The 25,129-nt window shown below is 43.2% G+C and overlaps 1 protein-coding gene across 3 annotated transcripts in view; it reads right to left on the reverse strand.

Moving 5' to 3' along the window:
• CHFR (checkpoint with forkhead and ring finger domains) overlaps positions 1-9,156 on the reverse strand; it is a 77,073-nt gene extending 67,917 nt beyond the window's left edge. Inside the window, exon 1 of one of the 3 annotated variants that reach the window (XM_075832703.1) lies at positions 9,007-9,156. The gene's annotated coding sequence lies outside the window, so the exon portion shown is untranslated. Of the gene's footprint in view, positions 1-8,669; positions 8,925-8,993 lie in introns of those variants that run through there. The other 2 variants (XM_075832721.1, XM_075832713.1) reach the window with 2 other exon arrangements.
• Between the last annotated feature and the right edge of the window lie 15,973 nt (positions 9,157-25,129).

Raw genomic sequence — 25,129 nt, forward strand, 5'->3', positions numbered from 1 at the left:
GCCGCTGTCTCTATTGGTCCCGGTGATCATGTGACTGGTCACATGATCGCCGGGTGCCGTTACTGACAGACTACAGGTCTTACTGGACCCAGCACAGCCCTAATAGTGACAATCGTCACTATGAGAGGGCTGATTTCCCCTGTAACTGGGGCTGCTGTGCATGGTCTAAAAGAAAGAAAAAATATATATAAAGTTCCCCAGAGGTCTTTTTTGACCTTTGAGGGACAGACCAATAAAAAAATAGTAAAGTAAAGTGCAAAAAAAAATTAATAATAAATACACATAATATACCCACCCGAAAAAAAAACGTTCCCCCCGCCAATCAGTGTTATAACGCTAGCCCGGACCCAATTACCCTAATATAGACATGTAATATATTAAAATTTACAGTAGACAATGACGATCACAAATAAAAGGTCTATTTTAGGGTAAAACTATGTTATTACCCAAAAAAATAGCTGAAACTTAAAAAAGCTTTTTTTTTACTATTATTTTCAAACTTTATGAATAAAAATTCTAAAATAGAAAAAGGATGTGTATAAAAACGATAAAAAAGAAACCTGCATTGTCTACGGAAAAAACAATCGCAAAAATCACGTCGTTAGCCCAACAAATAAAAAAGTTATAGCCATTTAACTAACGCGTGCTAAAAATGGCTAAACGGTGTCTGGTCCTGAAGACTCAAAATAGCCCGGTCCTGAACTGGTTAAAAATGCACCAAAATCCGCAGCATAAAATCGCAACGTATGCATGTAGCCTTTAGAAATTTTTGTTGTACATTAAAAAACATTTTAACTGTATTATAAAACAACAGGATATGCTGCAAAACAAATGTACTGCGGTATATATCGTGATTTTGACAGGCTCCTCTTAATAGGAGTACAAAGATAACAGACCTGGGGACCTTCACTAAGCCCCCAGGCTGCCATTACAACCATCGGCACGCCACAATCGCAACGCGGGGGTGTGATCGGCAATCGTAGGGGGCCGCCCCCTCATTCTATTGACTTAGATTCCGTGGTCGCTATAGACCGCGTCATCCAAGTCGTTAAATGGGCGGAATCAAAGCAATCTTCGATTGTGCCAGTTGCAGTGGCGTGTCAGTTGTAACATACAGCCGACCCTTCCCCCATGGCGGCTGACATGTAGCCGAGGGTTTAAATAAACGCTTGCAAATTTATTTGTATTGTCGTTAAATGTGTTTGGAATTCCATCATGCAAACGTTGTGGTGGTGAACTGCTCATTCATTGTTGTCGCATTGCACTCACACTGTGGTCAGAACTGCGTTTTCTGGCCTATTCTTGACATTGTGATAATCGCATGCCTCTAGGGAACGCAGGAGAAGCAGCTGTTCTGCAGCACTGAACTCAATTACCGCTTATCTGCCCACAAGCAACCTGACAGGAAGAAGACTTAAACCCTTTCCCGACGTTTGACATACAGTTACAGGGGCTTACAGGTTGAGCTCGCTCCATACTCAAGGAGCGTTTGACACATCACTGCAACAGATGCGATCAGAAAAAAAATCTGATCTTGGCCATGCTGCGGCATCTAAACCTTTAGAAAGAAAGAGAGGGGTGTCCTCCTCTGTCAGCACATCGCGCCCCCAACCATGAAGCGATTGCGGAGTGTCGATGATCGTCATGACAGTCTAGGGGCTTAAAGAGGCTCTGTCACCAGATTATCAAACCCTATCTCCTATTGCATGTGATCGGCGCTGCAATGTAGATAACAGTAACGTTTTTTTTTGTTTCTTTTTTTAAAACGATCATTTTTGGCCAAGTTATGAGCAATTTTATATTTATGCAAATGAGCTTTGAAATGGACAACTGGGCGTGTTTTTTTTCGTATTTCCAACTGGGCGTGTATTGTGTTTTTAACAACTGGGCGTGTTTACTTGTTTTACTAACTGGGCGTTGTGAATAGAAGTGTATGACGCTTACAAATTAGCGTCATACACTTCTCATCGTTCCCACCCAGCTTCTTTCACTAAAGACACACAGCGTGACGTCACCCACAGGTCCTTGAACCTTGGCGTCGGTCAGAGAAGATACATCGGCTGAAAGGCGTCCAAAAGGTTAATATGCTCGTCTCTAAGGAGTTTACTATGCTTACCTGCACATGGTGATGCTGCTGCAAATTCAACTGTACACTTGGAGCTGTGGTGTCTTCTCTCTTCCGACGCCAAGGTTGAAGGACCTGTGGGTGACGTCACGCTGTGTCTGCAGTGAAATAAGCTGGCTGGGAGTGATGACGTCACCCACAGGTCCTTCAACCTTGGCGTCGGAAGAGAGAAGACACCACAGCTCCAGGCGTACAGTTGAATTTACAGCAACATCACCATGTGCAGGTAAGCATAGCAAACTCCCTAGAGAAGAGCATATTAACCTTTTGGACGCCTTTCAGCCGATGTATCTTCTCTGACCGACGCCGAGGTTCAAGGACCTGTGGGTGACGTCACGCTGTGTGTCTTTAGTGAAAGAAGCTGGGTGGGAACGATGAGAAGTGCATGATGCTGATTGGTTAGCATCATACACTTCTATTCACAATGCCCAGTTAGTAAAACAAGTAAACACGCCCAGTTTTTAAAAACACAATACACGCCCAGTTGGAAATACGGAAAAAAAACACGCCCAGTTGGAAATACGAAAAAAAAACACGCCCAGTTGTCCATTTCAAAGCTCATTTGCATAAATATAAAATTGCTCATAACTTGGCCAAAAATGATAGTTTTTAAAAAAAAACAAAAAAAACGTTACTGTTATCTACATTGCAGCGCCGATCACATGCAAGGAGATAGGGATTTGATAATCTGGTGACAGAGCCTCTTTAATGAAGGCCCCCAAGTCTGCCATCTTTGTGGTCCGTAAAAGGAGCTGGTAAAAAAACATAATATAAAAAACCAAAACAGTAATATTATTTTAAAAAAAAGTTATGAAAAAAGCAACCCTTTCCCCTAAAGTAAAAAAAAAAACAAATATAAGACTGGTGTCGCCGCCTTCATAAAAGTCCAAACTATTACAAGATGACATTATTTAATCCGCATGGTGAATGGCGTAAATCTGGTATGGTATTGACCTGCAGAATAAAGTGAACATGTCATTTTCACTGCACAGAGAACGTTGTAAAAACAAAACCCAAGTAACAATGTCGGAATAACAGTTTTTTTACCCATTCCACCCCACAAAGGATTTTTTTCTAGTTTTCCAGTAAGGGCTTATTTACACGAACGTGATATAGGTCCGTGCGAGGCACGTGAAAATCACGCGCGTCGCACGGACCTATGCTAGTCTATGGGGCTGTGCAGACAGGCCGTGATTTTTGCACAGCGTGTCCGCTGCGTAAAACTCACGACATGTCCTATATTTGTGCGTCTTTCGCGCATCACGCACCCATTGAATTCAAGGGGTGCGTGAAAATCAGGCGCACCACCCGGAAGCACTTCCGTTGGACGCGCGTGATTCGCGCAACAGCAGTTAAAAGTATGAATGAAAACAGAAAAGCACCGCGTTCTTTTCTGTTTACAAACATCCAAACAGAGTGTCATAATGATGGCGGCTGCGCGAAAATCACGCAGCCACGCATCATATGGTGATGACACACTGAGCTGTTACGTACATTTTGCGCGCGCAAAACGCACACGCTCGTGTGAATCCGGCCTAAATGATATGGTACAATAAATGGTGCCATGAAAAACTACAACTCGTCTTTCAAAAAAGAAAAAAACAAACAACCTCATACGGCAATATTGATGGAAAAAGAAAAAAAAGTTATGGCTTTTGGAACGCGTAGAGGAAAAACAATAAGAAAACCGCATTCGAACCACATAAAAGAACTGCAATGGAAAAACACATGAATATTCCATATACGGGTTTGACACAGTTCTCAGCCACAAAATGACGTGGCAACGTACCCTAAAAAGCAGATCAGAGACATGGGCAGTAATTGGAAAAACTCAGACAAGTAGCACATGTAGCCAAGAACAGGGCCAGTATAAAGACAGAGATCGAGGGCGCTAAGACGTAGGCCTTGTATAGGTGTGTGCATATATCTTCTGTATTCAATAACCATGATATCAAGGATCCCAGGAGAGACAGAGCGCAAGAAAAAAAATATCCCAAATTCAAGACAACATTAAAGAATAATGAGAATAACGAAGAATGAGGACAGTAAGGGCTTGTTCACACCATCATAGTTTCAGCTATTCTCAGAACACACACTTGCTGTCCAAGATGGGACCAGATTCCGCTACTCCTTTGGTTTTCCTACTTTTCGAAAACCAAGGATACAAGAACGAGTCATCAAAACTACATAGAGCTCATGTTTCATGACCCTGCAAGAGAAGTGCATGACGCTGATTGGTTAGCGTCATGCACTCCTCTGTACAACGCCCACTTGGTCTAATGTAAAAACACGCCCACTTGGGCATTAAGAAACTAATTTGCATAAAGCTAAAATCGCTAATAACGTGGTAAAAATAGATCGTTTTTCTAAATAAAAAGCATTACCGTCACCTACATTATAGTGCTGATCTCCTTATGTAGGAGATAGGACACTTATAATGTGGTGACAGAGCCTCTTTAGAATTGGGCAGTGAAAATAAAAACAATCCTTTTTCTTCAATAAGACGCAGCTTTAGCTCAAAAATTTTCATTTTCTCAATAAATAAAGAAAAAAAAGAACCCAATATTTGTAAAGCGATTTCTCCCGAGTACGTCAATACCCCATATGTGGTCATAAACTGCTGTTTGGGCACACGGAAGGGCTCAGAAGGGAAGGAGCGCCATTTGGAGTGCAGATTTTGATGGATTGGTTTCTGGGCGCCTGTGGGAACAAAACAGTGGAAACCCCCCAGAAGTGACCACATTTTGGAAATTACACCCTTCAAGGTATTCACCTAGGGGTGTAGTGAGAATGTTAACCCCGCAGGTGTTTTGTAGAAATTAGTGTGCACTCGATGTTGCAGAGTGAAAATGGGATTTTTTACATAGATATGCCAATATGTGGTGCCCAGCTTGTGCCACCATAACAAGACAGCTCTCTAATTATTATGCGGTGTTTCCCGGTTTTAGAAACACCCTACATTTGGCCCTAATCTTTTGCCTGGACATATGACAGGGCTCAGGAGTGAAAGAGTACCATGCGAAATTGAGGCCTAATTTGGTGATTTACAAAGTATTGGTTCACAATTGTAGAGGCTCCGATGTGAAATAATAAAAAGAAAGTGACCCCATTTTGGGAACTGCATCCCTCAAGGCATTTATTAAGGGGTGTAGTGAGCATTTTCACCCCACAAGGTCGTTTCCATAAATGAATGCGCTGCGGATGGTGCAAATTAAAAATTTATATTTTTCCCTAGATATGCCATTTCAGTGGCAAATATGTCATGCCCAGCATATGCCACTGGAGACACACCCCAGAAGTTGTTAAAAGGGTTCTCCCGGGTATCGCGATGCCATATATGTGGAAGGAAACTGCTGTTTGGGCACGCTGTAGGGTTCAGAGGGGAGGGAGCACCATTTGGCTTTTGGAGAGCGGATTTTGCTTGATAGACTTGTTTGAGTATTGCTGGTGCTTCCGTTTATAATGTGGGGGTACATGTAAGCTGCGCAGAGTACATCAGGGGCATAGTCAGGTGGTATAAGGGCTTATTCAGACGAACGTGATATACGTCCGTGCAACGCGCGTGATTTTCACGCGCGTCGCACGGACCTATATTAGTCTATGGGGCCGTGCAGACAGTTGCGTGATTTTTACGCAGCGCGAGTCCGCTGCGAAAAACTCACTACATGTCCGTTCTTTGTGCGTATTTCGCGCATCACGCACCCATTGAAGTCAATGGGTGCGTGAAAATCACGCGCACCACACGTATGCACTTCCGTGGGACGAGCGTGATTCGAGCAACAGCAGTGAAACTATGAATGTAAACCACGTGCTTTTCTGTTTACAAACATCCAAACGGAGTGTCATAATGATGGCGGCCGCGCGAAAATCACGCAGCCGCGCATCATACGGGGCTGACACACGGAGCTGTTAAGTGCCTTTTGCGTGCGCAAAACGCAGCGTTTTTTGCGTGCGCAAAACGCACACGCTCGTGTGAATCCGGCCTAATAATTGGGTAAAAAACAATAAAATGATCCATAGATGTGTGTTACGCTGTGACACAATCCTTTCTGCACAGGCCAGTGTCGCACGGATATATGGCGTCCTTTCTTATGCCCCTTTTGTTCCACACTCCGCACCTTTGCAGTTTGAGGAATTTTGCTAGGTAGTGTTGTCCTGGTATAATACGGGCACCCTCGCTTCTAGCAAATATGTTTGGGCCCTACCCTTCCTGGTTCCCTAATTTTAGGTCCTTGATAAATCGCCTCTTGAAACAGAAGAAATGTTCCCCTCGTTCGGCACAACTGCATATTTTTTATTTCCTGACTTATTGGAGATTTAACAAATTATTATTCTTCATAGACGTAGCGGTATGAGGGCTGTTTTTTTGCGGGACGAGCTGTAGTTATTATAGGTACCATTTTGGGATACATGCGACTTTATGATTACCTTTTATCCTATTTTTTGGGAGGCAAATACAGCGTTCACCATGCGTTATAAACTATATGTTCACGTTATTCTGCAGGTCAGTACGATTCCGGCGATACCTAATTTATAGAACTTTTTTATGTTTTACAACTTCTTGCACAATAAAATTACTTTTGTAAAAAGAATGTATTTTTTCTGTCGCCAAGTTGTGAGAACCATAACTTCTTAATTTTTTTGTCGACGGAGGTGTAGACGGAGGTGTACGAGGGCTTGTTTTTTGCGGGACGAGCTATAGTTTTTATAGGTACCATTTTTGGATACGTGCGACTTTTTGATCACTTTTTATTCCAATATTTGCAGGGCAAAGTGACCAAAAAACAGAAACTCTGGTATAGTTTTTACGTTTTTTTTACACTGTTCACCACGTGCAATAAATATATTTTTATACCTCAGGTCATTACGGTCGCGGTGATACCAAATACGTATGGTTTATTATTATTTTTCAATAATAAAGGACTTGATAAGGGAACAGGGCGATTGTGTTTTATTTTATTACTTGAAACTTTTATTGTTTCCAAACTTATTTTTTTCACTTTTTTTCAAGTCCCACTAGGGGACTTGAAGGTCCAACTGTCAGATAATTTTTTTTTCTAATACATTGCGCTACCTACGTAGTGCAATGTATTAGATCTGTCAGTTATTCACTGACAGCAAGCCAATTAGGCTTCGCCTAATGGGCTTCCATATGGCAGAGCAGGAGGCCATTGTGTCTTCTGTTGCCATAGCAGCAGTTGCCAGTCCTGATTGCCTGTCAGGGCCGGCAATCTGCTAGCAACCGCTAAGGGGTTAATAGCATGGATCGGCGCTAGCTCTGGTTCGTGCCGTTACAGGTGGATATCAGCTGTAACATACAGCTGACTTCCACCGTAGAAGACGCTGGATCAGCTCCTGAGCCGGCGTCATCTTGCCGGCGGCTACGGAAGCCGATCAGGCTCCGCCGGGCGGGTCCTGACCGGCTTCCGCGCTAGGCAGACCGGGAGGCCAGTATTAGGCCTCCGGTTGCCATTGCAGCCAACGGAACCCCGGCAATTTCATTGCTGGGCTTCCGATGAGCTTCAAACACCTTAAATGCAGTGCTCGCGGTTTAGCGCTGCATTTAAGGGCTTAATGGCGGGGATCGAAGCTCATTTCGGTCCCCGCCATTACAGCCGGATGTCAGCTGTCAGATACAGCTGACATCCGGGGATGATGGCACCGGCTCAGCTCCTGAGCCGGTGCCAAGCATTTGGTTTATGGATACAGCAAAATGCGGGAAGCACTAGCTTTCCATGGCGTATCCATACGTCAAATGTCGGGAAGGGTTTTTTTAAAATCCGGAGTGGTGCCCCACCTGGCGGAGAACACTTACGACGCCCCACGTGGCGGAGAACACTTACGGCGCCCCACCTGGCGGAGAACACTTACGGCGCCCCACCTGGCGGAGAACACATACGGCGCACCACCTGGCGGAGAACACATACGGCGCACCACCTGGCGGAGAACACATACGGCGCCCCACCTGGCGGAGAACACATACGGCGCCCCACCTGGCGGAGAACACATACGGCGCCCCACCTGGCGGAGAACACATACGGCGCCCCACCTGGCGGAGAACACATACGGCGCCCCACCTGGCGGAGAACACATACGGCGCCCCACCTGGCGGAGAACACATACGGCGCCCCACCTGGCGGAGAACACATACGGCGCACCACCTGGCGGAGAACACATACGGCGCACCACCTGGCGGAGAACACATACGGCGCACCACCTGGCGGAGAACACATACGGCGCACCACCTGGCGGAGAACACATACGGCGCCCTACCTGGCGGAGAACACACACGGCGCCCCACCTGGCGGAGAACATACGGCGCCCCACCTGGCGGAGAACACATACGGCGCCCCACCTGGCGGAGAACACATACGGCGCCCCACCTGGCGGAGAACACTTAAGGTGCCCAAATAGCGGCAACCCTTTCTATTTACCACCTAGCAGAGATCCTTCATGTTGCCCACCTGGCAGTGACCCCGTCTGTTTACCACCTGCCAGCAAATTGCTTCCTATGCCCCAAATGGCGACTACCCGTTTTCTTTACCTTCTGGAGCTCCTTCATGTTGTCCAACTGTCACTAACCGTTCCAGTGAGTGATGTGCAGCACGGGGCAGCCTTGCATGACGCATGCTGTAGGCAGTTTAGCAGTGAGCGCATGGCATATGTGAGAATGAAGCGCCAGGTTGGGATGGCTAAAGGCTTTAGTGTGTGCAGGAGGGTGTGGGTGGCTACTGTTCCGGGCCTGCCAACATTTTCCCTTCTTTCTCTGCCATTACTGCCTTTTAAGCAGCATGTCAGCCATAGCCTCCGAGTGTCACCCCCAGCTGGCCGTACCCCACACACACACACACACACACACACCCAGTACCCGGGAGGATTACCGGCTCTCCTGTCTCCGCCGTCTCATCCGTTGCCGCCTCCCTGTCACAACACAAACCAGGCAGCGTCAGCTGATCAGAGGGTGGAGCTAGCAGGGAACGTGGCGTCTCCTATGGAAACCACCCACTTTCCAAACGACAGAATGGGTGCGGCCAAGTGGCTCCCACAGCAGCCATTTTTCATATGGGCAAAACGCCGATTCGTAAAATACATCAGTAAAGAATACAGCGATCACAGCCAATAAGGATGCAGCGTTCATTTATATACTGTAGTAGTAAACCGAAAGCTGTTATCTTTCTGGTTATCTTTCCTGAATTTAAAGGAGTTGCCTGAGACTTTAAAATGAGAACTTTGAAATTAATCTGCCAGCAGGAAATTAATAACCCCTTCCTGTTGCAGTAATTTTTTGTTCTTTCCTCTCCACATGCCAAAACTATTTATATATATATATATATATATATATATATATATATATATATATATATATATATATATATATATATTACTATAACTTTTTTATTACTCTGCCGGATAAGTTGTGGTTTATGCTGTAAAGCTGAAAAAAAAAGTTCCCTGTGGGATGTAATAGAAAAAAGAAAAAGCGATTTCTCCATTGTTATTTAGGTTTCGTTTTTACGGCGTTCACCATCCGGTAAAAATGACCTGTTAACTTAATTATGCGGGTCAATATGTTTACAGCGATATCAAATTTATATATATTTTTTATATATTTTACTACTTTTTCAAAGTAAGGCCTTATTTACACTAACGTGTTTCACGTCCGTGATACGCGCGTGAAAATCACGCGCGTCACACGGACCTATGTAACTCAATGGGGCCGTTCAGACAGTCCGTGATTTTCATGCAGCGTGTGTCCGCTGCGTAAAACTCACGACATGTCCTATACTTGAGCATGTTTTGCGCATCACGCACACATTGAAGTCAATGGGTGCGTGAAAATCACGCGCAGCACACGGACGCACTTCCGTGTGCTGCGCGTGATTCGCGCAACAGTAGATAAAGAAATGAAGGGAAGAATAAAACCACCTCCTTCATTTCTTTTTCTCAACCTCAAAACCGCGTGTCATAAGGATGGCATATGCGTGAAAATCACGCAGCCACACAGCAAACACTTATGACACACGCAACTGCAATGCACAAAAAACGCAGCTTTTTTTGCACGCACATAACGCACACATTAGTGTGAATTTCGCCTAAAAACTCATACACATACTTTTTTTTTTCCATCGATGGAGCGGTGTGAGGGCTTGTTTTTTGCGGGGCAATGCTTGTGTTAACGCAATCATAGGCCAAAATATATTAGACTGAAATTTATAATGGGTATGTCAACCGATACCACCCGCCCTCCAGTCAGTGGCGTAGCTATAGGGGTCGCAGCGGTCGCAACTGCGACCGGGCCCCGTAGCTAGGGGGGCCCGCAGGCCTCCCTCACCACACTAGCACTGCAATGATTGCTCTACATTGCTGGGTCCCTGCTGTGGTACAAAAGGAAGTAAGGGAATGAGGGATAGGGACTGAGGGATTGGGGGATAGGGACACATTTAGGGTCGGGGTTATACAAGTCCATGTCATATCATGTCTCTCTCAGTCTATGGCATGCAGTGACATATTGTACCGCTATGCCCACTGTATTTTAGCTATCTATCTCATATCTACACTGGCGTAGCTATAGGGGTCGCAGCGGTCGCAATTGCGACCGGGCCCCGAAGCCAGGGGGCCCACAGCCCCCCGCACCACATCAATTAAAAGTTACTATAGTAACTCGGGCCGAGGGCCCCTGTTACTATAGTAACAGACTGACCTTACCTTCCTGGTTCCGGATCGCAGCGGAGGTCCTGACGTCACAGCGCTATGAGAGGACAGAACTTCCGCCGCGGCTGAAGAGGAAGGTAAGATTAGTTGCCCTGACTGGCGGGGTCCGACTCCCGGGACCCGCCAATCAGCTGTTTTGAAGGGGCCGCAGCACTCGTACGAGAGCTGCTCCCCTTCATTCCGGTCACACTGTGAATCGGTGTCGGCGATTCACAGTGTGAGCGAGTAGTGAAATGAAGGAGAAGCAGCTCTCGTACGAGTGCTGCGGCCCCTTCAAAACAGCTGATTGGCAGGTCCCGGGAGTCGGACCCCGCCAGTCAGGGCAACTAATCTTACCTTCCTCTTCAGCCGCAGCGGAAGTTCTGTCCTCTCGATGTTGTGCGCGGCGCATAGCGCTGTGACGTCAGGACCTCCACTGCGATCCGGAACCAGGAAGGTCCCGGGAGTCGGACCCAGACACATCAGCTATTGATGGCCTATCCTGAGGACAGGCCATCAATGTTTAGGGACTGCACAACCCCTTTAAGCCTACGATGTAGCAGGCTTAGAGGGCCCATGAGACAGGATCACAGATTGTGTGATCCTGTCTGCTGGGCCCTGTATCTAAGCCAATCACATGGTAGGCTTAGATACATGGCCCATGCGTGATCCTGTCTGCTGGGCCCTGTATCTAAGCCAATCACATGGTAGGCTTAGATACATGGCCCATGCGTGATCCTGTCTGATGGGCCCTGTATATAAGCCAATCACATGGTAGGCTTAGATACATGGCCCATGCGTGATCCTGTCTGATGGGCCCTGTATATAAGCCTACCACACTGTAGGTTTAGATACAGGGCCCCAGCACACAGTAATCTTATACTGTATAAGATTACTGTCTGCTGGACCCTGTATCTAAGCCTACGTTGTGGTAGGCTTAGATACAGGGTCCCACAGACAGTATCACACATGGGCCCTGTATCTAAGCCTAACACATGTGTTACTAATAATTTTTTGTGTGTTTTCTTACAGGTTCGGTCGTTGGACTACGTCGGATTCCAGGACTACTTCGATGACGGCTTTTTTTTTATTAATAAAATGGTTAATGAGGGTTGTGTGGGTTTTTTTTTTATTTCAATAAAATATTTTTTCTATGTCTTTGTGTTTTTTTTTAAACTATATTACTACCGCCTTAGTAATGGGTGCCGGCTGATTTACAGCGTCCATTGCTAAGGCGGGGCTTAGTGTTCGCCGGTGCAGAGGCTAACACTAACCCCCATTATTACCCCGGTACCCACCGCCACCAGGGGTGCTGGGAAGAGCCGGGTACGATCCAGTACTTGACCATCTGTAGTGATGGTCGGCCACTGGGGTGGCCGCAGGCTGGAAGTATCAGGAGGGGAAAGGCCAAAAACAGTGGCCCTTCCCGCCCTGGTAATGCTAGGCTGTTGCTGCTTTATTGAATCTGGCTGGTTATGAAAAATGGGGGGGACCCCACGTCATTTAAAAAAAATAAAATAAAAAATAATTGGAAAGAATGATGTGGGGTTCCTCCCCCCCCCCCAATCAATTTTCATAACCAGCCAGATACAACACAGCAGCAGCAGGCAGCATTACCAGGGTGGTAGGGGCCACTGTTTTTGGCCTTCCCCAGCCTAATACTACCAGCCTGCGGCCACCCCGGTGTCTGACCGTCACTATAGATGGTCGGGTACTGGCTCGTACCCGGCTCTTCCCAGTACTCCTGGTGGCGGTGGGTACCGGGGTAATAATGGGGGTTAGTGTAGGCTCTGCACCGGCTAACATTAAGCCCCGCCTTAGTAATGGAGGTTGTCAATCAGCCAGCGGCCATTACTAAGGCGGTGATAATAAAGTTTAAAAAGATACAAGCACATAGAAAAAATATTTTATTGAAATAAAAAAACACAACCCTCATTAACCATTTTATTGAGAATAAAAAAACGCCGTCATTGAAGTCCTCGTATCCGAAGTCCAACAACCGAACCTGTAAAAAAACACAAACACACAAAAATAATCAGTAACACATAAAGAAGTAAAATTATTATTCTTACCTATCCTGGGTCCAGCACTGGAGCTGCAATGTCAGCGAGCTGAGCCCTGTATCTAATCCGATCATGTGTGATACTGTCTGCTGGGCCCTATATCTAATCCTATCATGTGTGATACTGTCTGCTGAGCTGTGTATCTAATCCTATCATGTGTGATACTTCCTTCTGAGCCACTGTATCTACTCCTATCATGTGTGATACTGTCTACTGAGCTGTGTATCTAATCCAATCATGTGTGATACTGTCTGCTGAGCCACTGTATCTAATCCTATCATGTGTTTGATTCTGTCTGCTCAGCCACTGTATCTAATCCTATCATGTGTGATACTGTCTGCTGAGCCACTGTATCTAATCCTATCATGTGTGATACTGTCTGCTGGGCCCTATCTCTAATCCTATCATGTGTAATACTGTCTACTGAGTCATTGTATCTAATCCTATCATGTGTGATACTGTCTGCTGGGCCCTATCTCTAATCCTATCATGCGTGATACTGTCTGCTGAGTCATTGTATCTAATCCTATCATGTGTGATACTGTCTGCTGAGCCACTGTATCTAATCTTATCCATAGTTTATAGGGTCGTAGTGCTATAGATATGTGGTCTCCTATACACACATTTTTTTGGGTGGACACATATGTATTGGGGCTATTCCCCCTGACATTTTAAGCCCTTAGTGACGCCCCCGGCTGCTAGTGCTGCATTGTTGGGTCACTTAGACCCAGCGATGCAGCTGAAAGCTGCGGACCGTCGGCCATGAGAAGTTTGCGGGGGGGGGGGGGCCCAATAAGAACTTTTGCATCGGGGCCCATGAGCCTTTAGCTACGCCCCTGCCTCCAGTGATTTATCCAGTTTCCAAATCGATTTATAGATGAGAGAAAAGACGACACAAGAGACCATGCTTTGTATGCTCAAAATCCTTCTCTGACGTTTATTAAACGAACCGTCACAATAATATCTTTCGCAGTAGAAGCAACTTGATTCCAGCCAATCATTCACAATGTTTACAATATGATATGAATTTATATTTCATTTGGCCAATAGCATATAATGACAATATGTTTTGTCCTGAACCAATCATAGGCAAACTATGGCTGTGTTCACACTGAGTTTTTTGCAGGAGGAAAATTCCTCCTGCAAAAACTGCTCCAGACGTTTTTTGCACAGTGGTTTCACAAAAACTCATCAAAACACTCGTCGAGGTGTTTTTTTTACCCTTTCTGACTGCTTGAAATGCCGTTTTGGAGGCGGAAACCGCCTCAAGATGGGTCATGTTGCTTCTACAGTGGTTTCACAAAAACTCATCAAAACACTCGTCGAGGTGTTTTTTTTACCCTTTCTGACTGATTGAAATGGGGTTTTGGAGGCGGAAACCGCCTCAAGATGGGTCATGTTGCTTCTTTTTACCGCGACGCAGGTTTTTTTGCTCGCTGTAAAAAAACTCGTCCAACTCCCATTGAAATCAATGGGAGGCATTTTCGGGCGTTTTTTAACGAGTTTTGCAAAGCGGTTTCCGCGCCAAAAAATTAGTCAAAAAACTCTGTGAACAGAACCTATGAGTTCCCAAAATATACCTTGTCATAGTTGCTAGGAGTCAGACTACCCCCTCCCTTATATTAAACAAACCTCTTCCCCAAGGCTAGAAGACATGGGGACCCCTCAATATGGTAGACATAGTCATTCTTCCAGACTCCAAGGACGATCGGTTCCTTATTACACAAAAATAATAAAAACATTCTTTAACCCCTTCCCTCTTTGGCCACTTTTGACCTTCAGGACAGAGTCTCATTTTTCAAATCTGACATGTGTCACTTTATGTGGTAATAACTTCAGAATGCTTTTACCTATCCAAGAGATTCTGAGACTGTTTTCTCGTGACACATTGGACTTTATGTTACTGGCAAAATTTGCTCGATACATTTAGTATTTAATTGTGAAAAACACCAAAATTTACTGAAAAATTACAAAAATTTGCATTTTTCTAAATTTAAATGTATCTGCTTGTAAGACAGATACTAATACCACACAAAATTGTTGCTAATTAACATTCCCGCAGGATTTTTGCAGAAATGACTGGAAGTAGGCCTTGAAAATTAAAATCTACATTCTTTCAAAGAAAATGTAGGTTTAGCTAATTTTTTTTCTAATTTCCACAAGGACTAAAGGAGAAAAAGCACCACAAGATTTGTAAAGCAATTTCTCCCGAGTAAAACAGTACCCCACATGTGGTACTAAACGGCTGTTTGGACACACGGCAGGGCTTAGAAGGGAAAGAGCGCCATTTGGCTTTTGGAGCTCAAATTTAGCAGGAATGGCTTGTGGAGGCCATGTCGTATTTGCAAAGCCCCTGAGAGACCAAAACAGTGAAAACGCCAAAAAAAGTGACTCCATTTAGGAAACTACACCCCTTGAAGAATCCATCTAGGCGTGTAGTGAACATTTTGACCCCACAGGGGTTTCATAGATTGTATTAAAATTGGGCAGTGCAGATAAAAAAAATCCTTTTTTTCCAATAAGACGCAGATTTAGTTTAAACATTTTTCATTTTTTCAACAAATAATGGAAAAAAAGCACCCCAGCATTTGTAAAGCAACTTCTCTGAAGTACGGAAATACCCCATATGTGGTCATAAACTGCTGTTTGGGCACATATGGCAAGAATCAGAAGGGAAGGAGCGCCATTTGGCTTTTGGAGCACAGATTTTCTTGGATTGGTTTCTTGACACCATGTCGCGTTTGCAAAGCCCCTAAGGTACCAGTACAGTGAAAACTACCCAAAAGTGACTACATTCACGAAACTACATCCCTTGAAGAATTCATCTAGGGGTGTAGTGAGCATTTTGACCCCACAGGTGTTTCATAGATTTTATTAGAATTGGGCAGTGAAAATAAAAAACAATCCTTTTTCTTCAATAAGATGTAGTTTTAGCTAAAAAATAATAATTTTCTCAACAAATTAAGGAAAAAAAGAACCCCAACACTTGTAAAGCAATTTCTCCCGAGTACGGAAATACCCCATATGTGGTCATAAACTGCTGTTTGGGCACAGAGTAGGGCTCAGAAGGGAGGTAGCGCCATTTGGCTTTTGGAGCGTGGATTTTGTTTGGTAGTAGATTTGTTTGAATATTGCTGGTGTTTCAGTTTATAATGTGGGGGTACATGTAAGCTGGGCAGAGTACATCAGTGGCATATTCAGGTGGTATAATAATGGGGTAAAAAATAAAATAAAATAATCCATAGATGTGTGTTAAAGGACGGGTGTCGCGGAAATTTTTTTTTTTATATAATATTGCTTTTAGTATGTTATTAAAATACATTTTATTTATTTGTGTGTTTGTGTTTTACTTTTTTCTTTTTTCAAACTTTTACTTCACTATGGGGGCTGCCATTTTGTTTTTCATCTCTGTATGTGTCGATTAACGACACATACTGAGATGGAATACGGCAGCTACAGTGCATAGGGCACAATGAACGGGAGCCGTTCCATTGACTCTGCTCTCTGGCTCTGTACTGCGCAGACGCAGGTCAGAGTCACACAGCAGATCAGCTGTTTGCAGGGAGATAGCAGGCGCCATCTTGAAGACCAGCTGCACTGCAGGTAAGGTCTGTGTCTCTGCATGTCCCACTCTCTATCTCACAGACCGCCGCTCTCGTGACCCCCGATGGGCCCCCCCCCCCACACACACACACACAGATCCCCCAAACACGCAAAATCAAGTGTAATCAAGCGTTTTTTTATGTGTTTTTTTGGACGTAAAATGTGCAAAAAAAAAACCATGTCAAATACACGGCGTGTGAACCAGTCAACTGAAAAGTCATTCACTTCACTTTCATAATTCTAAGGCTGGGTTCACACAACCTATTTTCAGGCGTAAACGAGGCGTTTTATGCCTCGATTTACGCCTGAAAAGACGGCTCCAATACGTCGGCAAACATCTGCCCATTCATTTGAATGGGTTTGCCGACGTACTGTGCCGACGACCTGTAATTTTACACGTCGCTGTCAAAAGACGGCGCGTAAAATAACAGCCTCGGCAAAGAAGTGCAGGACACTTCTTGGGACGTAATTTGAGCCGTTTTTCATTGAATTCAATGAAGAACAGCTCCAAATTACGGCCGTAATTGACGCCTCGCAAAACGCGAGTACGAGCAATTACGTCTGAAATGACGGAGCTGTTTGGTAGGACTCAAAATATGAGGCTTAGAAGCAAATATAATGCAATACATAATAAAACAACCTGCAGGCTACTCTGCGGCAACCCATTACCATCCCCCAACACCCTTAAACCAGTTAGAGGGGTCTAGCCATGACAACCAATCTGGCCACTCCAGGTTCCAATCATCTTTAGAATTGGCTTTTCTGAATTCTTCCTTTATTTTCTCAGCTTTATCTATGTCTTACTTGTACTGCATAATGCCAAAAAGGTCTATATAATGGCAACAGGCTGTATCAACTACTTGGAACATGGACATCCCCCCTTGGGCATCATTCAAAACATCAAACACATAATCTGTAACAGTGTCCAATATGTCGCCCACTTTCTCTATATTATGAGCATTTTTTACTGTTAAGCCTACTAATATTGGCAATAATCCAAACTTCTCTTTTACGGCACATGTATTGGTTATAAGAATTGTGTTGCACTGTCACTTACTGTCCTAATGGGACTTTTACCCCTGCAGATATAACAGGTCGTGGGCAGCATCTTTCACAAACCCTAAAGACACCCAAATAACATAACCTCAGGGTTCTCATTGCTGCCATGTACTTCTTACTTATGAGTGACAACAACCACTCTTCTTGCGAAAATTTACACCCGTCTCACATCTCCCTCACACCAACTTACTTGTACCCACCTGTAATCACTTACTTTGTCATTTTAAATTACCATCTCTTATTCAACTTTCCAGAAACCTTTTATTTATCACATGCAAACAAGCATCTTTTGGCTACCAGCCTTTTCAACAATTTCTTCCACAGTTTGCTATTCCCATCTGGGTCTAGGGGTTTTAGTGATGATTTCTTTAGGGGCCTTGGGTGTGCACCAATACCAATGTCCTTCACTGTAATTTGTGTAACATTCAAAATGTTTGTATCGCACTGGGTAATGGTACATGCACATTTATCACACTTCTCACATGCACTACCACAGAAGTCCTAATGATACTACTGGATATCACCTCTGAATATCCAACTTTTCTGTCCCAGACTCTCTGCTATAAACGCGCAGTCTGTCTATCCGCGACTCTCTGCTTTACTCGCGCAGTCTGTCTATCCGCGACTCTCTGCTATAAACACGCAGTCTGTTGATGTTCGCAACTCTGCTATACTCGTGCAGTCTGTCTATTCGGACAGTTGCCACTCACTCCTCACAGCTTCTGTTCTCAATGCCGGCAAAAATTCTCTCATACAATGAACCTCAAGATTCACACATCTGTACCACAACTCAAGATAACGTATGTATCTGCAATCATTCATCACACTAAAAGCTTTCAACATACCTGCTGGATAAATACTGCATTTCAGGAGATGTGCCGTCACGACAGCTAATTCCGGCCTCAGCTATGAATGAGTGAACAATGTTTGTAAGAATAAGCTTCTTACGTACAGGCCGGTTTTTAATATTCACTGATGCAAATGCCGTCAGGCCTCCAGCGACAGCTATCAGACGAGCAATCTCCCGCCTTTACGATACCAAAAACTGTTAACGCAATCATGGGCCAAAATATATTAGACTGAAATTTGCAATGGGTATGTCAACCGATACCCGCCCCCCAGTGATTTATCCAGTTTCCAAATCATAGGTGATATATATATATATATATATATATATACATGAGAGAAAAAATGACACAAGAGACCATGCTTTGTATGCTCAAAATCCTTCTCTGACGTTTATTCAACAAACCGTCACAATAATATCTTTCGCAGTAGGAGCAACTTGATTCCAGCCAATCATTCACAATGTTTACAATATGATATGAATTTAGATTTAATTTAGCCAATAGCTTATAATGACAATATGTTTTGTCCTGAACCAATCATAGGCAAACTATGAGTTCCCAAAATATACCTTGTCATAGTTGCTAGGAGTCAGACTACCCCTTCCCTTATATTCAACAAACTTCTTCTCCAAGGCTAAGAGTCAGGCTGACCCCTCCTTTATGGTAAACATAGTCATTCTTCCACGCTCTTCAAGGACGATCGGCTGTTCATCACACAAAAATAATAAAAACATTCTATAACTCGGGAACACATAACATAGAATTGTTTTAGACAACGGCTCACATGGACATTAACTTTTTAAAGCAAGCATAACCTATTAATCTCAAAATGGCTCCCTCAGAGGACAAGATGGATTCCAACTATCCAAAATGGTCGCCACCATACAAGATGGAGTCTATGCAAGATGTAATCATTTAAACATTTTAATCACTTTCACAGCTTGCATTGTGATTTTTCTTTTTTATTAGAGCGTTCACCCGTAATAATATGACATTTGACTTGCTCAGACTTTTACGGCCGAATTACATTTACTTTTTTATTGCTTACATAATTTTTTGTGAAAAATGGAAATAGGATTTTTTTTTAACTTTCAGTTATTTTTTATTTAGATATTTAGAAAAATTGTATTAAACATTTTTTTACTTTTTTTTATGTGATGGTTAGATAGCTCAGGCAATACACTACAATACTTATATATTGCAGTGTATTGTCTTTATCTGTGATCTATTATTAACCCCTTCCCTCTTTGGCCACTTTTGACCTTCCTGACAGAGCCTCATTATTCAAATCTGACATGTTTCACTTTATGTGGTAATAACTTCAGAATGCTTTTACCTATCCAATTGATTCTGAGAATGTTTTCTCGTGACACATTGGACTTTATGTTACTGTCAAAATTTGCTTGATACATTCAGTATTTAATTGTGAAAAACACCAAAATGTAGCGAAAAATTTAAAAAATTAGCATTTCTCTAAATTTAAATGTATCTGCTTGTAAGACAGATAGTAATACCCAGGGGTGGGATCCGGCTGGTTCGCCCCGCTTCCCCCAAACCGGTTGTTAAAATTACAGCCGGTTCGCAGAACTGGGTGAAACGGTAAGCCGGATCTAGTCCCCTGCATATGTTTATCACCTTTTGAATATATATATATATATATATATATATATATATATATATATATATATATATATATATGTATATTTATTTTTTCATTCCTTATTTATTTTGTAGTGTTACATACATATTAATTAACAACAATAATGTTTTGCTATATATGTCCCACATTCATTGTTTTGCACATTGAGCCCTGTATACACATTTTTTCCATGTGTGCATGCGTTATGCACGCATGCATATATACATTAAATCACAGATGTTTATTGAGTTATTCCCTGCACAAGTATATGTATCTTCTCACGTTTGATTTATTTATACATGAACTTCTCTTTTTTAATTAATCTTGTTCACATTTTTCACATTACATACACAATTGCACATAACACATGTTTTTCCGCACATGGTTGATACAATACAATATATCACATTGAGTTTAATTATGTTCCCCCTTCCTTTTTTATGTATCACTGATCTATCCCATCACCATGTCAATATTATATATATATATATATATATATATATATATATATATATATATATATATATATATATAAATTTTTTCTACTACCATTTGTTTTGTATATATTCGTAATCGCAATTATATCGCTGCTCCTAAATGTTCATCTCTTCACTACACTCTTTTCAAATTCCTCCCTATGAGACATCATTCAATCAGGCATATATCTTTATTTGTACTTACCTTGTATATTCATGCATGTTGAGCCGTGCGCTCACGCCAAGGGGAGTGGCTGGGCTATCTTGCAGTCCACGTGTCTGTATCGTGACATCAGACGTCGCTAACCCCCGCCCACATAGATGACGCGGGACCGGAAGTGTGCCGTCAGCCATCTCTACACCTGGCGTATGATGCCAATACAGGCAAACACATGGCCTGGATAGTACCGCCTTAATTCTGCCTGATTGGCTGAGTCGAGTTTAAATGGAGGTCTCCACTGGAAATACGCCACCCCCGGATGAAGGCATTCTGCCAAAACGCGCGTCGGGTCTGACGTCTCTCTCCTTGCAGAGCGAGTCACATGGGTATGTCGCTTTCTTACATACATTTTGTTTATGCAGGTCCACTTACAGTGAAGGAAATAAGTATTTGATCCCTTGCTGATTTTCTAAGTTTGCCCACTGTCAAAGACATGAACAGTCTAGAATTTTTAGGCTAGGTTAATTTTACCAGTGAGAGATAGATTATATATAAAAAAAAAAAAAAAAGAAAATCACATTGTCAAAGTAATATATATTTATTTGCATTGTGCACAGAGAAATAAGTATTTGATCCCTTTGGCAAACAAGACTTAATACTTGGTGGCAAAACCCTTGTTGGCAAGCACAGCAGTCAGACATGTTTTGTAGTTGATGATGAGGTTTGCACACATGTTAGATGGAATTTTGGCCTACTCCTCTTTGCAGATCATCTGTAAATCATTAAGATTTCGAGGCTGTCGCTTGGCAAATCGGATCTTCAGCTCCCTCCATAAGTTTTCGATGGTATTTTGGTCTGGAGACTGGCTAGGCCACTCCATGACCTTAATGTGCTTCTTTTTGAGACACTCCTTTGTTGCCTTGGCTGTATGTTTCGGGTCATTGTCGTGCTGGAAGACCCAGCTACGAGCCATTTTTAATGTCCTGGTGGAGGGAAGTAGGTTGTCACTCAGGATTTGACGGTACATGGCTCCATCCATTCTCCCATTGATGCGGTGAAGTAGTCCTGTGCCCTTAGCAGAGAAACACCCCCAAAACATAATGTTTCCACCTAAATGCTTGTCAGTGGGGACGGTGTTCTTTGGGTCATAGGCAGCATTTCTCTTCCTCCAAACACGGCGAGTTGAGTTAATGCCAAAGAGCTCAATTTTAGTCTCATCTGACCACAGCACCTTCTCCCAATCACTCTCAGAATCATCCAGATGTTCATTTGCAAACTTCAGATGGGCCTGTACATGTGCCTTCTTGAGCAGGGGGACCTTGCGGGCACTGCAGGATTTTAATCCATTACGGCGTAATGTGTTACCAATGGTTTTCTTGGTGACTGTGGTCCCAGCTGCCTTGAGATCATTAACAAGTTCCCCCCATGTAGTTTTCGGCTGAGCTCTCACCTTCCTCAGGATCAAGGATACCCCACGAGGTGAGATTTTGCATGGAGCCCCAGATCGATGTCGATTGACAGTCATTTTGTATGTCTTCCATTTTCTTACTATTGCACAAACAGTTGTCTCCTTCTCACCCAGCGTCTTACTTATGGTTTTGTAGCCCATTCCAGCCTTGTGCAGGTCTATGATCTTGTCCCTGACATCCTCAGAAAGCTCTTTGGTCTTGCCCATGTTGTAGAGGTTAGAGTCAGACTGATTAATTGAGTCTGTGCACAGGAGTCTTTTATACAGGTGACCATGTAAGACAGCTGTCTTTAATGCAGGCACCAAGTTGATTTGGAGCGTGTAACTGGTCTGGAGGAGGCTGAACTCTTAATGGTTGGTAGGGGATCAAATACTTATTTCTCTGTGCACAATGCAAATAAATATATATCATTTTGACTATGTGATTTTCTTTTTTTTTTTTTATATAATCTATCTCTCACTGGTAAAATTAACCTAGCCTAAAAATTCTAGACTGTTCATGTCTTTGACAGTGGGCAAACTTACAAAATCAGCAAGGGATCAAATACTTATTTCCTTCACTGTATATGTTCCTCCACATAACATTGATTATTTTACCAAGTGATCAGTCGCACACTTATATTTTTGGTAACTGTGTTGTTATATTGTAGGACACATGCATCTTATATTTTGTATCTACCTCTTTTGTATACCTCATGCCCATGTTTTGCATTTCTGTTTATATATGCTCCCTGCATTGAGGGACGTCTTGTTCATGCTTTGCATGACTCATCTTTTAATCATTGTGTATTTTGAATAAAGTTTGTATTTTTCTAAAACATTACTGTGTGTTAATTGTACCCCACAATCTGTAGGTTTCATGCTCAATGCTAGGGTCAATGCACCAAGACATATTTGGTTTGAATACGCTCTTGTTTTTACACAGTTTATGACAGAGACTTTACATGTATGTTGACAAGACTTTCCTGAATGTACCAATAGGTTTTTGTTTCTATGTAGGGAACAGTAGCTACTGGGGACTATATAGGGAACAGTAGCTACAGGGGACTATATAGGGAACAGTTGCTACATGGGACTATATAGGGAACAGTAGCTACAGGTTACTATATAAGGGCCCTTATCTACATGGAACGCCTCAGGGGGCCCTATCTACAGGGGGCACTATACAGGGAACGCTACAGTGAATGCCACAGGGGGCACTATCTACAGGGAATGCTACAGTGGGCCCTGTCTGCAGGGAACGGTACATGGAGCACTATCTACAGGGAACGCTACTATCTACAGAGGGCTCTATGGGGAGAACTATCTATAGAGGGCTCTACTTGGAGCACCATCTACAGAGGGCTCTATGAGGGGCACTATCTACAAGGGGCTCTATGTGGGGCACTATCTACAGGGGTCTCTATAGGGGCACTATCTACAGATCACTGTGTGTGGCGCATTACTTTACAGTGTTTGACACAATTTTATTCAGGGGCACAGTGTATGTTACTATTATATTCAGGGGCACAGTGTGTAGCACTATTATATTTGGGGACACAGTGTATGATACTATTATATTTAGTGGCATAGAGTTTGGCACCATAAGAATTTGCTCTTCGTTTATAGGGGCAGAAATGTTGAAAAAGTGATGTTCCGAAGACATCTGATTGAGCAAATTGATCCATTTCCGCAGAAATGGGTCATGGCCAGGAGGCATCATAGAGTTCTGGACCAGATGGAAAAGTACAGAGAAAAAGAATGAATCTGAGAAGTCGTCACTGGTGAGTCACTAAATGTAAATGTTTATTCTCCCTGTGACTGCTCAGTACTGTAGATATTCAGGAAAACAGCAGCACAGCCACAAAAAATTCTTCAGTGTGAAAGGACAACTTCTCAAACATGGGTGGTGCACGCAGCAAAGAATCCCAGGTCCAAGGGAGACAATCAATATGCATTCTTGCATTGCTCATTACTGTAGTCACTGTATGATCTTCAGCGAGATGATGTGTGTATTGTTCTTTTTTGTGAAACCGTAACACCCAACATATCCTTACCATCGTTCTGGCTATACTGGGAGCTGTAGTTTTTTTCCGTACAAACTTATATGGCAGGGGTTAAACTAAATTTGCAAATTATCTCTGTACTGAGCTGTATTTATACTGGTGCTGTATATATGTACTGGGCTTGGTTCTGGTGCTGTATATATATGTACTGAGCTTGGTTCTAGAGTTATATTCAGCATAACAGCCAAGCTCAATACATATATACAGCACCAAAGAGAAGCTCAGAACATATATACAACGCCAGAACCAAGCTCAATACATATATACAGCACCAACGAAAAGCTCAGAACATACACTACCGTTCAAAAGTTTGGGGTCACCAAGACAATTTTGTGTTTTCCATGAAAACTGACACTTATATTTATCAAATGAGCTGAAAAATGACTAGAAAATATAGTCAAGACATTGACAAGGTTAGAAATAATGATTTTTATTTGAAATAGTAATTTTCTCCTTCAAACTTTGCTTTCGTCAAAGAATGCTCCATTTGCAGCAATTACAGCATTGCAGACCTTTGGCATTCTAGCTGTTAATTTGCTGAGGTAATCGGGAGAAATTTCACCGCATGCTTCCAGAAGCCCCTCCCACAAGTTGGATTGGCTTGATGGGCACTTCTTGTGTACCATACGGTCAAGCTGCTCCCACAACAGCTCTATGGGGTTGAGATCTGGTGACTGCGCTGGCCACTGCATTACAGATAGAATACCAGCTGCCTGCTTCTTCCCTAAATAGTTCTTGCATAATTTGGAGGTGTGCTTTGGGTCATTGTCCTGTTGTAGGATGAAATTGGCTCCAATCAAGCGCTGTCCACAGGGTATGGCATGGCGTTGCAAAATGGAGTGATAGCCTACCTTATTCAAAATCCCTTTTACCTTGTACAAATCTCCCACTTTACCAGCACCAAAGCAACCCCAGACCATCACATTACCTCCACCATGCTTGACAGATGGCG

Source organism: Rhinoderma darwinii, chromosome 1 (assembly GCF_050947455.1).
Source record: "Rhinoderma darwinii isolate aRhiDar2 chromosome 1, aRhiDar2.hap1, whole genome shotgun sequence".
Lineage (NCBI taxonomy): Eukaryota > Metazoa > Chordata > Amphibia > Anura > Rhinodermatidae > Rhinoderma > Rhinoderma darwinii.